At 36.1% G+C, this 14,420-nt stretch overlaps 1 long non-coding RNA gene across 1 annotated transcript in view; it reads right to left on the bottom strand.

The window, feature by feature from the left end:
• LOC116479128 (uncharacterized) overlaps nt 1-12,028 on the bottom strand; it is a 100,892-nt gene extending 88,864 nt beyond the window's left edge. The window contains exons 1-2 of the long non-coding RNA XR_004250942.2: nt 11,891-12,028; nt 9,454-9,513 (exon numbers count right to left, since the gene is read on the bottom strand). This is a non-coding gene — a long non-coding RNA (uncharacterized LOC116479128). The remainder of the gene's footprint in view (nt 1-9,453; nt 9,514-11,890) is intronic.
• Between the last annotated feature and the right edge of the window lie 2,392 nt (nt 12,029-14,420).

Here is a 14,420-nt window from a genome sequence, read left to right as displayed (position 1 = left end):
GATTTCACGTTTAAATATTTCAAGATGAAAGCTAAGAAGTTGTATTTGTTTTCGGAAGCAACATTACTCAAAATACTTTGGCTACATTATTGGGGAAAAGACAGAAAGCAATGAGCAATTTATGTCAAAGTTAAATTATTATGAATGAGTACACTGGAGATGTACCAAAGAGGTGTATCATCTCCTAATAGTAACAAAATGAGTATGTCTACTCTCAAACATATTTACTTTAGAGGCATGACACTAAAATTAAATTTGAAGAAGACATTGGACATTATGATCCAGCAAGTGAAAGTGAAACTGGGAATAGCTGAATCTGTAATTCAATAAAAACAATTTTTTTCCACATATTTTCTTTCAACTCTTCTGATTTCTAAATTTAACCATATACTATATTTCCTCAATATATAATCCTTTGTCCTCAAGGTTTTTTGGTTTTTTTTTTGGCTTCTTTTTTCTTCAAATTGTGTGAGTCTTAGTGTGTATTTTCAAAGGTAAGTCAGATATACTCTCTCTAAGTACCTAATCTTCAAGCTCTAAATCACCCAGAGGAAAATGAGGGTGGGGGAAAAGGAGAAGAAATTCCATTGAAGAATTTCTCAATCACATCTTTCACACTGCATGGAGTTCAAAGGTGTCTCCTGCAAATGGCTATCAAAATGAAATACAGCTCAGAGCAGACAGCAGTGAGAGGAGTTCCTTATTTGGGAGCACGAAAGGCATTCACAAGTCACAGGGAGAAGGTGTGTAGCACCTCTGCTGTCATTGTCTGTTTAGACAAGTGGATGGCGAACCTTGCTTCCCAAAGACACTGAGAATTGAGAGTGGCCGCATCCAGGAGTGGGTTTCATTAAGCAGCCTTCTTTCTCATTTTCTCCATGATGTGTCCAGTATAAGTCCCTTCACATAATAGGATCTCCAGGAAAATTGGTCCTTTGCTGCATCCTCCCCCTGCCCCCAATAAAAGGGTATCTGTCTTCCCCAGCTCACAGAATACCATACACTGTCAATAAGAAATGTCTGCTAGGAATGTGTACTTTTTTAGCCAATTCTTCCCTTCCCTGGGCAGAGAAGCCAGAAATAGTCAAGGCTCTTTTCTCTACATCTACAAAACACAAACTCCACCAGAGAAAAGAAGAGAATAATTAAGTCATTACTAGGCCTTTGCTTTTCAACACACAGGTAACTAAGGGCAAAAATGTCAAGGCTTTTCAAGTGAAGTTTTCCAATTCTTTTTGGCCTGCTAATCTTTGGCTTTCCTGGAAAATGATTATGAACATGCATACAAAGTTGTTTTTCCTTAAAATCGTAAACTTTCATATTTGAGATAGAAAGCGAGAATTGAACCAATACCAAAGCTCTTTGCTTAATGTTAGGTTTTATTTGGAATAGTGTTTTTATCTATGTGGGTAAATGGTATAATATTTCTGCCAGAGAATGAAGCTATGGGCAGGGCTTTACACATCCTGGGATGTGAAAGACAGCTTTGAAAAGTTTTCCATCACATAGAATGTGTTAGCCTATCTTCTCAAGATAGTGAGGAAGTTGACATATTTCAAAAGATAGGCACAAGCAATGATGTAAACTATTTTTAAAATATTTCAATTTACATTCATGTCCAAACTACAGAAGACTATTGCAAAGTTGAATAAGGGCACCAATAAACCCACCAAGCCCCCAGTCTTCGATACACACACACATATTTTACTATAAACCTTCAATAAAGTAAAATATTTGTAATTTTTAGACAGTTGGATTAATCACTAACAGGATGACATAGTTACATTTTTTAAAGTTTTTACGAAATGAAAGCCTTATGTTTTTGCTGATGAAATCATTTGAAAATTCTAAAATCCATTTCCAAGAATTAGCCTTTATTCTGAATATTCTCATTATTCTCACAACAAATAATCTGAACCTATATTCTGAGCCTAAAAGTTATATTTGATTGTTAATACTGCTTTCTACCTGTGCAGAAATAGCTTTTCCCTTCACACTACTGAAGTATGATTGCTAACAGTAATTTTATTATATTATTCAATTAGTTCTTCAAGGTTTTCTTTTCTCTCCAATTCTACTACGGTTGATGAGAGAACGATTATATTTTCTCCTTTTATAAAATCCTTCACAGTGCCATTAGCAATATTGTTCAGATAAGATAATTAAGAAAAAAAGCCAATTGAACGATTGAGTGAATGAATGATTGAAAATCTTTCCAAAGTTATAATAATAATTGTGATTATTGGGGTCAAAGAGAAACCATTTTAGTCTGAAAGATTATACACTATACCAACTTTTACCCAATTTGGAATGAAAAATTAAATTTCCAAACCATGTAGAAATTCTGAACTCTTTGAAATATTTTGTTTTGTGGGAAAGAACCAGAAATTCTTTGTCATATGTACCCATCTATCTTATTTTAGTTACCCAACCGAAAGATAAAATAATATTATCAAAGAGATAATTGACTGGAGGAGTTTAAAGTGTTTATAAATATCAGAGATCCAATCAGTAAATAAATGAGTTAATTGTCACGGACTGGACTGCATTGCATTGAATCAGCAGGATTCAAGTGAGGACTACTCGACTCTGGATTCAGATCTTCCTAGCACTTTTAAAAACATCAGGCTTAAAATAAAATAGATCTGAGTCTTTAGGGCAATCTGCCTGTTTATACTGGCATTCTGCACTATGCCATATTCTTACTTGTCAAACCGTTTCCCTGGATTGAATATAAGCACAACATCTGATGAGAGTCCATGTATGTCTCCCATTTCCATTACGTAAGTATGTACCTTCTAGATGACTTCCTCACCACTTGAAAGTTACACCATTCTCAATATTTTTTAAAATTAAAATTAAAAGCTGCTAACACAAAACTATTTCTGTAAATGTCACCAAATGGAATTTCTTTTAAAGATCAACAGCATCATCATACAACATGCCTAAAAATGGAATCGTATTATTCGTGCGTCACTTACAGCCTTTCACATATTAAGTCCACAGCCAACTAACACAACAGAGGACTCCGGGAGCTTTTTAAAAAAAATCTTTTCACCAAAGTGAGCTATGAATTTAGCATAAAATATCTCCTTTATGCTTGTATGTTCAAATTAATATGTAATGTCCCCAAATTTGCATAATAGGAAGTCAAGAGGAAGCCAAAGGATCTATCTTCACAGTGACAAAACAAGCCGTTAATATGGAGGAAAAAAAAAATCTTCAACCAACTCAACTGATGGGGACTGCATTGAGAAAATTGGCTGATTAAATATTTCCCTTTCCAACTGCATGTTGTGAGTTCTTGTGGCAAATCACAGAGGCTAAATATTGTTCTCCATTTCCTACTCTCATTGTGCACCCAGGTGGCGGTCAGATACCAACAACTACACACTGTAGCTAAGGTCCAAGGTTCGTGCCTGAAATTAGTGTCAAAATGAAAGCACCATAGAAATTTAGGGTTAAAGGGGAGCCCAGCTCATCCTCTGCATTTAAGTGACATCAACACAGCATGTGATAAGCATTTGGAGCACAGTTCATTTCTGGAACTCTCATGGGCTGTTCAGCTACTACTACTACAAGACAGACTGTGGAAATATCTCTTGTTTCTTAAAAGCAGGACAGCTCAAAGCCTCATGGCCAAAGCTTTGTGCTCACTTATCTCCACTAGCAGGTAGGAATTCCCAAAGAACGGGGCTGCTTCAGCAGGGTCTTCCCATATAAGTTAGAGGGTATACACAACCTGTTATAGTCACTGGTTTAAGAAGCAACTTTTCTAGCTTGCTTCACCCAGGAAAATTAACACAAGCTACACATATATTATGCAAAAGTAATAGCTCCTTGAAGGAAGCCCTATCTATATTTATATCTATGTACATTAATCTGGCTCTTGCAGCCAGTAAAACAGCCTTACAGCAGAGGTCAGATGTAGCACTTGATTTTTTTAAATATCCACCTGTATTTTCCTATGAAGTAAAATTTCTATCTTAATAACTTGGTTTGCGTGTTCATAAAAATATAGACACATATCTCTCTTAAGATTTCAAGGCTACACCTTTGCATATAATCAAGCAAAAATATAAATAAAATTAACCACAAGTACTGTTTATTGATAGAGGAGATTTGCACTAGGAGTTTGAATGTTGAATTTGGCTTTTATTGAAAATAAAAACCCAACATGAGGTATTAGCTAATAAAACTTTATGATGGTTAAGGAAATGGCTCTTTTTTGGGGAGCAGTGGGTGGTCAGCAACTTTTATGATACTGAAATATGTCCCAGGAAATAGAAAAATAATCACTTACAGTGTAAAACAGCAAAATCAACTTAGAGTTAACAGCATTGTAGGCCTGAATTGTGATGGAAAACACACAAACACAACACAATTGCACTTTCCCTTAGAAACACCAGAAAGTCCATTCCATATCAAATGTATTAATGTAGATAAAAGTGACCATCTATTCCAGGAAGAATCAAAAATGTATTGCATATATTCATATATTCCTTAATGATATCTCTAACCCTAATATAAATATTTAAAGATCTTTAAAGGCCTTAGGTTATGATTTTAGGAGTATTATTTTCTCCTTCCCTGCAAGCTTTCCTCCATTGTCATTCTCTTCCTCCTCCCTCCCCTCCTCTCCTTTTCCTGGCCTAAAACATGTATGAACTGCATACCCTATGCCAGGCACTGTGCTAGGCAGTGGAGGCTCTTACTTCCTAGTCTTCGGGTCCTATCTTTTTAATATTCTTCTCTTATTTCACAGCTAGGACCCCGAACTCTTAGTCAGTATGTCAGTTGGGCACACCTACAAACACAGACACGGTAAAAAATGTGGAGCATTATCTCGCTCAAATCATCTTAGTTGCCGCAAGTGTCATGTGTTAAATAATCAATGCAGATAAAAGAATTTGGGGATTTTATTTCTAAGACAGGCTTCCTGGGAGCCAAGGGCTTTGACCCAGACATTGAAGATTTGAAGGCTTTGAGAAGGCAGTGGCAAAATTATTTCAGGTGCAGGAATGAACAGAGAAAATGCAAGACAAACTTTGCAGGGGCAATGAGCAAATCAGCCTTACAGTGTAGACCATCCCTATTTAGAAATAGACAATGATACAGTTGGAAAGAAAGACTGAACCAAATGGTATGAGATCTATAAAGGTTTGACATTTTAAAATTGTATCCTATTGGCTCTGGGGAATTCCTGAATGCAGAAGAAAATAACATAATAAAAGCGTCAAGGTAGTTATGAGGTAGCTGTATTCTAAGGACATTGACTTGGGCAATAAAGTACAGGGCTTTAAAGCCTGTTCTATCCACTGCTTTATTCCGAACATCTTGAACAAGCCTAGGACATTATAGAGCCTCAATAATATGTGTTGAATAACAAGAAAAATTAATAGCACCTGAAGGACCTAGATTTTAAGTCATCTCAGCTGCTTGTTAGCTCTGTGACCCTGAAGAAGTTAACTTCTTGAAACCTCAGTTTCCTCATCTACAAACAGACGTAAGGATGATACCATTCTCATAAAGTGACTGAGAAGATTAAATTAGAAAATGAAGGTAAAAGTCTTAGCACACTGTCTGGCATATAGAAGGTAAATGTTAGCCATTCATAATTAGAATTAGAAATCCCTTAAAATAATACAGGAAGCATTCAAAGGAAGCATAAAAACAACGAAACCAATTTAGTGTCTGCCGCAGAGTGGGCCTGAATAATAAGGAAAATGGGATAAATTTAGACTTTCTAAATACATATCAATAAGATAACTTCTTGAAGCACATTCTGACTGTTTTACCAATATCTTCTTCTAAATTGGTGTATATATATATATACACACACACACATACACACATATATACACACATATATATACACACATATATACACATATATATACACACACATATACATATATATACACACATATATACATATATACACACATATATACATATATATACACACATATATATACACATATATATACACACATATATATATACACATATATATACACACACACACACACACATGCACTCTGGTTTCTCTTCAGATTGTATAAATCTTTCCCCTTTTACTAAATTGGTATATATGCCTAGAATATATATATCTTAAGCCATTTAAAGAGTAGAAAAGAGAAATATATGCTTCAAAATAATATGGATTGCGATGTGTGATTCATTGATGATGTATAAATCACTGGTAAGACTCCCATAATCTATAAAATCAGGAAAGTATATTAAACACTGAACTAATGGTGACAAATCAAGAGCCACAAGAATAGTGTCTGGCACATGGTAGGCACTGAACAAACATTTGATGCATGAGTGAATGAATAAATGAATGCTTTCTGAATCCATATGGGAGGAGATTTTTAAAATAATTCATTTGACTTCCATGTTTCCAATTTCTGGCAAATTGAATTCTTCTTTAAATATTTTCTGGAAATTCTGCGTGTTTTAGGATCTCTACGGTAAACTATGTTAAAACACTTGAGATCATGATAATTAACTACAAACCATATGTTCCTGACCACTGTGTGTTACCTTGTCTCTCTCTAAGGAAACTACTAACCTACTAGTATACTTCAGTAACTGCATTTGAACTACGAACTCAATTGTCAGAAAAACACAGGAAATTCACCGACTTATAAATCACAAGAACACTGTGCTTAAATAATGTCAACTAACATAAAGGGCATGAATGATATTAGAGATATTAGTAAGGATGCAAAAAGGTTTTGTATAATATACAGTGTAGTATTATAGGATCATAATGTCTAGCAACTTTAGAAGGATTCAGGGACATAACGAGTCTATATAGCCCTTCTCTTGGAAAAGAGATTATAAACACCATTAAGCAAATACAATGTTCACATTTTAAAATCTGAATAAGTTATTCGTGAGTCCTAGAGTGGGTAATTAAGCTTTTTAGGATAACTTTTTTCTTAAATCATTCTGGTAGTATTTAAACAACAGCTATCCAACTGATAGTGAAACAAATGAAAATTTGCTGTTGGATCACAAAGATGATTAAATACAAAACCTGTAGATAAAGCTTTACCATGTATCCTTGCCAACAAGGTAGAACAGTAACTCGGAGCGATATTTTTACTAGCTATCTAAGAGGGCCCCTCCCTGACAGTGCATTCTCTATAATAAATTTCCTAGATGATGTTCTGTTTTGTGGAAAATAAACCAAGATACCTGAAGAAAAGATTTTATTGAATTACACAAATAACTGGCTACTACTAAGAAAATCCATATCCTAATATCAATCCCGTGAACATACCAAAGCCAGCTCAAATCTTTTAGCACTTCATACACAATTTCTAATGAACCAAGTTTTAGCCTTTCCCCCGCCTCACCCAAATTCAGGCAAATGGGTCAGATAAATAGCTTCGAAGTCAATACAACTTTCTAGGTGACAGATAAGAATAATGGCACAGCACAAAGACAAAGGCAGAATTATAGTAGGCAGAAAGAAACTATAAGTAAGTATTATAATAGCTGGTCTGTAATAGTGGTATTTGAAAAGGAACATAATGACAAGAAGAAAGCAAACTTGGAGAAATGTAGTAAACATATCAGGAGAGAATAATGTAATCAGATGCCAGAGCTTAATTTTACTTCTCTAAAAAATTACACTAATGGTGTGTTAATTCAGCAATATTATATTCTGACTAATTATTTACTATAATCAAGTTAAATTGTATAAAAATTTGTCTAATTAGCATTTAGAACAAAGCAGTCTGGAAGCTATTGGCTTTGTGTAACTTGCACAGAAAAATTGATGTCAGGATTTCATTTTGACTTACATGAAAATTGATCTAATATGTCATAACTTTAGCTCCCAAAAGATATGATTCTTTAAAAGCTATGTGATTAACGTTGCTTGTGTGTACACCTCCTGAAAGAATTGAGGTGCAAAGATGTTCCTGGTAACATTAGCTGTAATCTTATCACGTTTATATCTCCGCACTTACCTATTTAATAAAGAAGATAGTTATAACAACAGCATATTTACAACATTTTTTATTTCTTAGTCCAATCTTAAATTTTAAAATATATATGATGTCTGGCAAACAAAGTAAAACCAAGCAAAGTAAAATCACTCATAGTATTTATTCCTTCTTTGCATCTTTTCTCAGCTTTCTCTGACTTGCATGCCTCTTTGGTTTTTCTCCTTAAACTACAAACTATCATATCAAATATTCTTCCCTTTAAGACACTCCTAATTCTCCTAAGGAAGTGTCAAATTAAAGTAGGCGCAATCTGGAAATACTCACTGTTTTATCTCAAGAGTTCAGTGCAATTGCTTCAGCTGAGATAAATGCATGAAGACTTTTCTGAAATAACTTTTACATAAGGATAAAATGATTTCTATACAAGAAACAATTACCAGCCAACATTATTATCACCAGAAAATTGTAAGCTAGAATGAGCAATAAAAACATTGTGTTTGGAACGAGATATTAGAGAATAGCTATTAAAACATTTTACTCAATTTCTATTACACCTTAAAATGAAAGTCATCAAAATGTCATTACAGGCCTTTTCCCCAGATTCTTCAGAGAGTGAATTTAATCATTTCAGGAAATTGAGTACTATCCACCATTCACTTAAATCCTTTGAAATAACAGCAAAGCAAAACACAATGTGAAATGTATAAGACACTTTATATTAAAATGTGTTCATATATATACATAGATACATACCGAGGAGTACTTGTCTCCAAATACCTAAGATTAAATCTTGGGAAATTAACCACTTATATAAAATATTACCTTCAAGAGGACTTGAAGTAAGAAACCCAAGTAAAGGAGCCAGAAGTTGAGCTCTATAAAACCCCAGAGTTAATAAAGAACTAACATATCAGGGTTTTCTTAATACTTTCAAAAATCAATTATTTGGAAATTACTTCCAGCCACAATGATTACTTGTACACCAAAGCATGGAACTTTTGCTGCTGCTCTGCTAAAGAAAGCTAAACATTGGTTGAATAAGTGCGATTACAATAATACAGGCATGGTTATTGGCTCCTTTAGAAAAGTGGTACTTCGTAAAGAATTTTCAAGCCAGAAGAGACCTTTTGACATCACCTAACCCTGGTTCTTAATTTACTAGTTCTAGAAATAAAATCCACATAAAATAAATATTACTTTTATTGATCTCCAAAATGATCATTTTCTCTAAGGAAATAAAAAGCTGCTTATTTTCAAGGCTGAAGGGAAACATAGGGAGCACCTGATTGCATTTGATCACCAAAGCTAGCCAATCTTCAGAAAATGACCAACAATCAGATTCTCTAAGCTCTTCTCTTTAAACCTTTAATGGTTAAAAACATCAAATTTTAAATAATTATATTTAGAGAGCAGTTTTCCAATGCTACTGGCAAGAAGTAGAGGAAATGGTTTGAAAATTGCACTTTTAAAAATGTTGAATTTTTACCTTTTGATTCGAGGAGGATGTCACTTCTCATGGAACCCATTTTCCTGAAGATATTCAGCGCTGGCCGATTTAGAATAAAACTATTAGCATATTACTTAACAAAAAAAAACTTTACTACAAAGCCACAATCTCACTTGAAAGGAAGCTGATGGTGCTTATAAGCAATAAATGCCTTTCCTGATACCTATTTTGTCATCACCATCTTATTAGCAGAGTGCATGTTTTCTGCAGCATCCATCAATTAGCCGTTTTTAAGGAAACGGGAAATGGATCAGGGCTCATCTGCTAAGCAAGGCTGTATACTCCATAGCCTCTTAATCACCAAGGCCCCTTTCTAACAAGGTTCTAGAAGACAAGGAAGCCCAGAGACCATTAAATAGCACACAAGCAGAATATTCCCGGGAGTCACCAATATGGGATACAACTTTCCCCCAAAGAACCAGCCTGCGACTGAAGGCGACAGAGCCGCCCGTAGCAGAGCCGCAGCACATCTGCCAGCTTGTGCCTTAGCGCTTGGCAATTGCAAAGCAGATCCCAATACCATCAGACAAACTACTCCTGACTTCTTACTCCCCCAGCAGAATCCAGGCATTTGGAGAGAGCCTGCCAGTTTCACAGGCACCCCAACTAGAGAGAAGGTAAGGAAATGGAAGGCTCACCCTTTCATAGTCAATCCACCTAGAGCTGCATCATCCGAATCACAAATGAAATGCTAATGTACAAGAAAATGAATGCCAATTTCCTCCACTTTGCTCCAAGTTTCAGTGGCCCCTCCACAATAAAAGATAGCTGTTTGTGGAGGCTGCCTTGTTCCATACCATTAACTCAGAACAAAACATATTTTTAGTGGGACAGCAGTGTTTACTTGTAAGAACTGATGAATTGCTCGGCACCATTTATCACTTGCAGACAAAGACGTTCAGCCACAATTTTGGACATAAATCAAGGTACATGCTCCTCAATAAAAAAAGAGACTGCTAAGTCCCCAAAACCACGGAGATTGAGGTCAGACTGGCCATAGCAACCACCAACAGGACTTGGGCCTCCAGAAGGACCTAGCAACCGATAAATGAGTTCAGATCTCTTTTCATCTCCACTGGTGTGAAAGCCAAAATTAAAAAGATTAGATCACCCTGCACCCATTACAAAAGGCGCCACAATGAAAAAGTCATTTCCAGCCTTTGAATCACATCAAATAAATAACATTCATCCCTGCTATAATGAACAACTTTCAAAGTAAATTGAATCTCCATAGTACTGCTTTCCCTGGCTGAACAGTATTTACATAACAATATATCACAGGAAGCTCCGAATGGATCTTGTAAATGGGGACCTGGGGATAAAAACCATCTTTAGCCCCGATTACTGTATATTCAGACTGCTTTTCGGTCCCCCTCATTTAAACAATATGTTGTATCAGCAACATAAACAATGCTTTTAAATTGTGGGAAATGAAAGTTTTTGGTACATTTTTAAATGTCTGGACTCATCCCAATAGACTCCCTTTTGTGGGGCACTAAGAACATAAAAATCACTTAACCTCCTAAATCGATGTCCTGGACTCATTTTTGTGACAAACAATTCTATGTGTACACTTGCTTCTTTGTTCATGCCAGCAATGTTTCACCCTAAATATCTGCTGAGTTTTTGTGTATTACTTAAAATGAAAACACATTTGCAGATTTCTTTTTGGCATGCAACTCATTCATTATTTCTTATTTCCTCGAAAGTAAAAGATATTCTCTATTGCCATAACAATAATGTCTATTAAGTTTTAGTAATATCTCTACACAAAGTGTTCATCCTCTACAGTCTAATTTTGAGTCAATTTCTCCTCATCATTAAAAAAACTGACTGATTTCCAAAAACATACAGGCTTCCATAAACTATTGTACATTTCATATATATTTCAAATGGAGTATGTTCCAAATAAGACAGTTAAATCTATGTTGAAAACATACCATCATAATGTTATCTTTTTGTGACAGCCCACGTAGATATTACTATTTGAACTCCACAGGGAATCTCATTAATTTTTGAAACTCTCTGACCTCAGTACAGTTGAGTGTAAAAATAATTACAAATTAAGAATGAAAGAGCATCCCTTGAATTCTGCATGGCCATATGCTGCTCTACGTTGCACAAAACATTGCTAACTATCATCAAACAGAATTTTTTTCCAGATATAAATTTAAACAGCATGCTGAATATCACCAGACAGACACAAAAAGCAGCTCACCCTTCCACTCAGCTCTGCTCACACTTCACCTCCGACGATTCCAGTAACACAAAGCCCCGAGAACACAGGTTTGCAGGCAAGTGACAGCACAGATGATACCCTCACAAAAATATTTCCCTATCCAGAGTCGCTTTCTATCTCAATGTTGCAGACACAAAGTGCAGAAATACAAGAATCAGCGCAGAAATATTTTCTTACCTAAAACTTGTCCGAAGGATGGTCTTGTTACTGTTGTCACCTCCGGTGCCCCCTCTCACCATCGTGGAAATCGGCTCCACTATGTGTACTGCTCTGTGCCTCAGTTACAGCTGTGACACTCATCTGCCTGCATAGAACCTATGAGGGGAAATGAGAGAAAGAGAGAGAGAGGATTTGCGCTTGTGTATGTGTGTGCTTGTATGTGTGTGTGCGTCTCTGTGTGTGTGTGTTTCAGAGAGAGAGAGGGAGAGAGAGACTGCCGACTTGAAACTAAGAACCTAAAACCTCCGGCCAAGTCAAGCCTGAACAAAAATGATCAAAGCTCTGTCCTTCATCAAGAGAGAAGACAGATATTTTGTTCTCCTCCACTGAAAAGTGGGACTGTCATTGGGGATTCTCACCAGGAAAGTGCAGACAGCGGCAGACCTTCTCCAGAGTGCTAGTGCTGCCCAGCAGTCCGTGCAGAATACAGGTACCTATTGTTCCAGAGACAGATATGTAGCCAGCCAGTCAGACTCTGACAGATCTCAGCAAACCAGCAAGCCTGCCTTCATTTTAACTCCTTATTTACTAGTGCTTTTTGGTCAAATGCAAAGTCTTCTCATCACCCCCGAGAAATCAATGGAGATGATACAGATAAACTCACAGCAGAAACTAATCCTGTATCTTTTACAAAGAGGGACTTTTTGCTATTGAAATGCTGAATTTGATGCAAATATCTTATTTTTCTGGGAAGAAATGAAGCATTAGATTACATGAGCAAGACTTAGCAAGTATAGGAAAACCTTGATATTCAAGATGAACAGTGCAGCCGATTTAAAAAGAGAAGAATAAGGGCTGCTCAAAACATCCCGAGTGTAAATATATATACTCCAACACAAACCGGGTGAATAAAGCTAAGGGGTCCCAACCTTTTGCAAAGGGGTGTGGCACATTGAAAACCTGCATAAAAAGCCACCCCAACAGACCTATTTCCCTAGAGGCTAGAGTCTTTGGTGTCTCTTTTTTAGATCCCACTGCTTTCTCAAGCACCCCAAAACACCTCCCACCCCCAGTACTGCCCCAGTGTCTGAATTATATCTAAGGCAGTGAAACAAAATTAGGGAAGGTCAGAGAAAAATAACTTACTCTACATTCTCCCTGATGGATTCTGAAACCCAGAAGGTACATTTGATTCTTTAAATTCCTGGACCTTAATAGATTACAGTAGGTTTCTAACTTTTATCTTTGTGTATTAATTGATTGATTTTCTTTTAAGGAGTGAAAGAGGACAAAATACCTTGCATTTGATTGTTTAGCAATACTAGAAGACAAGGAATAGAAAAACAAAAAGTAGCTTGTCATTTAGTTAAAATAAGAGATGGAACTCTCCTTCCCCAGAAGACTTAATATACAAGCTCTTTGAATTTTTTTTGAATAAACGTCAATTCTCATTAATTGCTACCATTCACCCAAGAAGCATATTCTGATATAGTAGGTGTGCTGTATAGTGTAGAAAATCGTTATGAAACTCCTTTGTAAAATCCACACTCAGGCATCACTTAACAAAGCCAGAGGGTAAATCCTCAATGCAATAGGGGGAGGTTTAGCCATGCATGGCTGTTAACGGTAATGAGACGTGTAGAACATATCTGCGCACTGCCAAACAGCTTCTTCTAAATATCTAGCGTTTGTATTCTTTATTTTTTAGAAAGAAACTGATAAGAGATTGCATGATGTTTCAAAACTCCGCATACACACAAAAAACAGCCTAGAAAATACAGTTACCTCCTTTCACACTGTCTCTTGTCCTAATCCCAGCATTTTTAAAACATTTCAGGTCATGCTAATTTAGCTAGGACTGAGCAATTAATATAGGCTTTAGAAACTCTTTCAGAAGTCAAAATTGCTTAACTTGGTGACTTCTGAAAAAGCTGCCTTGTGGTTTCTACTCAGGGAGAGCTTCTATTATGTTCAGAAGGGAAAGGATGTCAAAAGACTGCCTGAATGACGAGAAAAATATACGGGGTTTCTGACTAAACTCATCATAACCTATAAGCCAAGAACAAAACAAGAGAATCTTGTAGCCTGCTTCTTCTAAGTGGCATGAACCGATTATTTTCAAGCCCATTTTAAAGAACATGTGCTTCTTTGTAAGGTCAAAGGACAACCTTATTTCACATTACTATCTTAACAGCAAAATAACAGAAGCCCATTCAGTGAAAGAAAGTAGGATATAGATTATAGGTAGGTACACATATAGAACAGAGCTGAATCACAGTGGAGGTGACAGCTTCCATGCAAGGCCCCCGTGACTGACTAACGCTGCAGTTTGAAAGAGGCATCTATGCGCTCACTCCTAAGCATGGGATAAGACTTAGGTGTAAGTACATTTAATTAGAGCATTACCCAGGACCCATCCAGATGTTATTATCTTTTATGTTTTTTTTTTTTCTTTTTGATCTCTCTATCCCACTTCTGGTGTCTTCAGAAAGCCAAGCTTGGTGAGCCAAACACATTTTAAATATTCAGCTCTTAACATGTTAGAATA

The sequence above is a fragment of the Hylobates moloch genome, unplaced genomic scaffold (assembly GCF_009828535.3).
Source record: "Hylobates moloch isolate HMO894 unplaced genomic scaffold, HMol_V3 SCAFFOLD_12, whole genome shotgun sequence".
Classification (NCBI taxonomy): Eukaryota; Metazoa; Chordata; class Mammalia; order Primates; family Hylobatidae; genus Hylobates; species Hylobates moloch.
The sequence above is the reverse complement of the archived record's forward strand: the minus strand, read 5'-3'. Positions and strand labels throughout refer to the sequence as shown.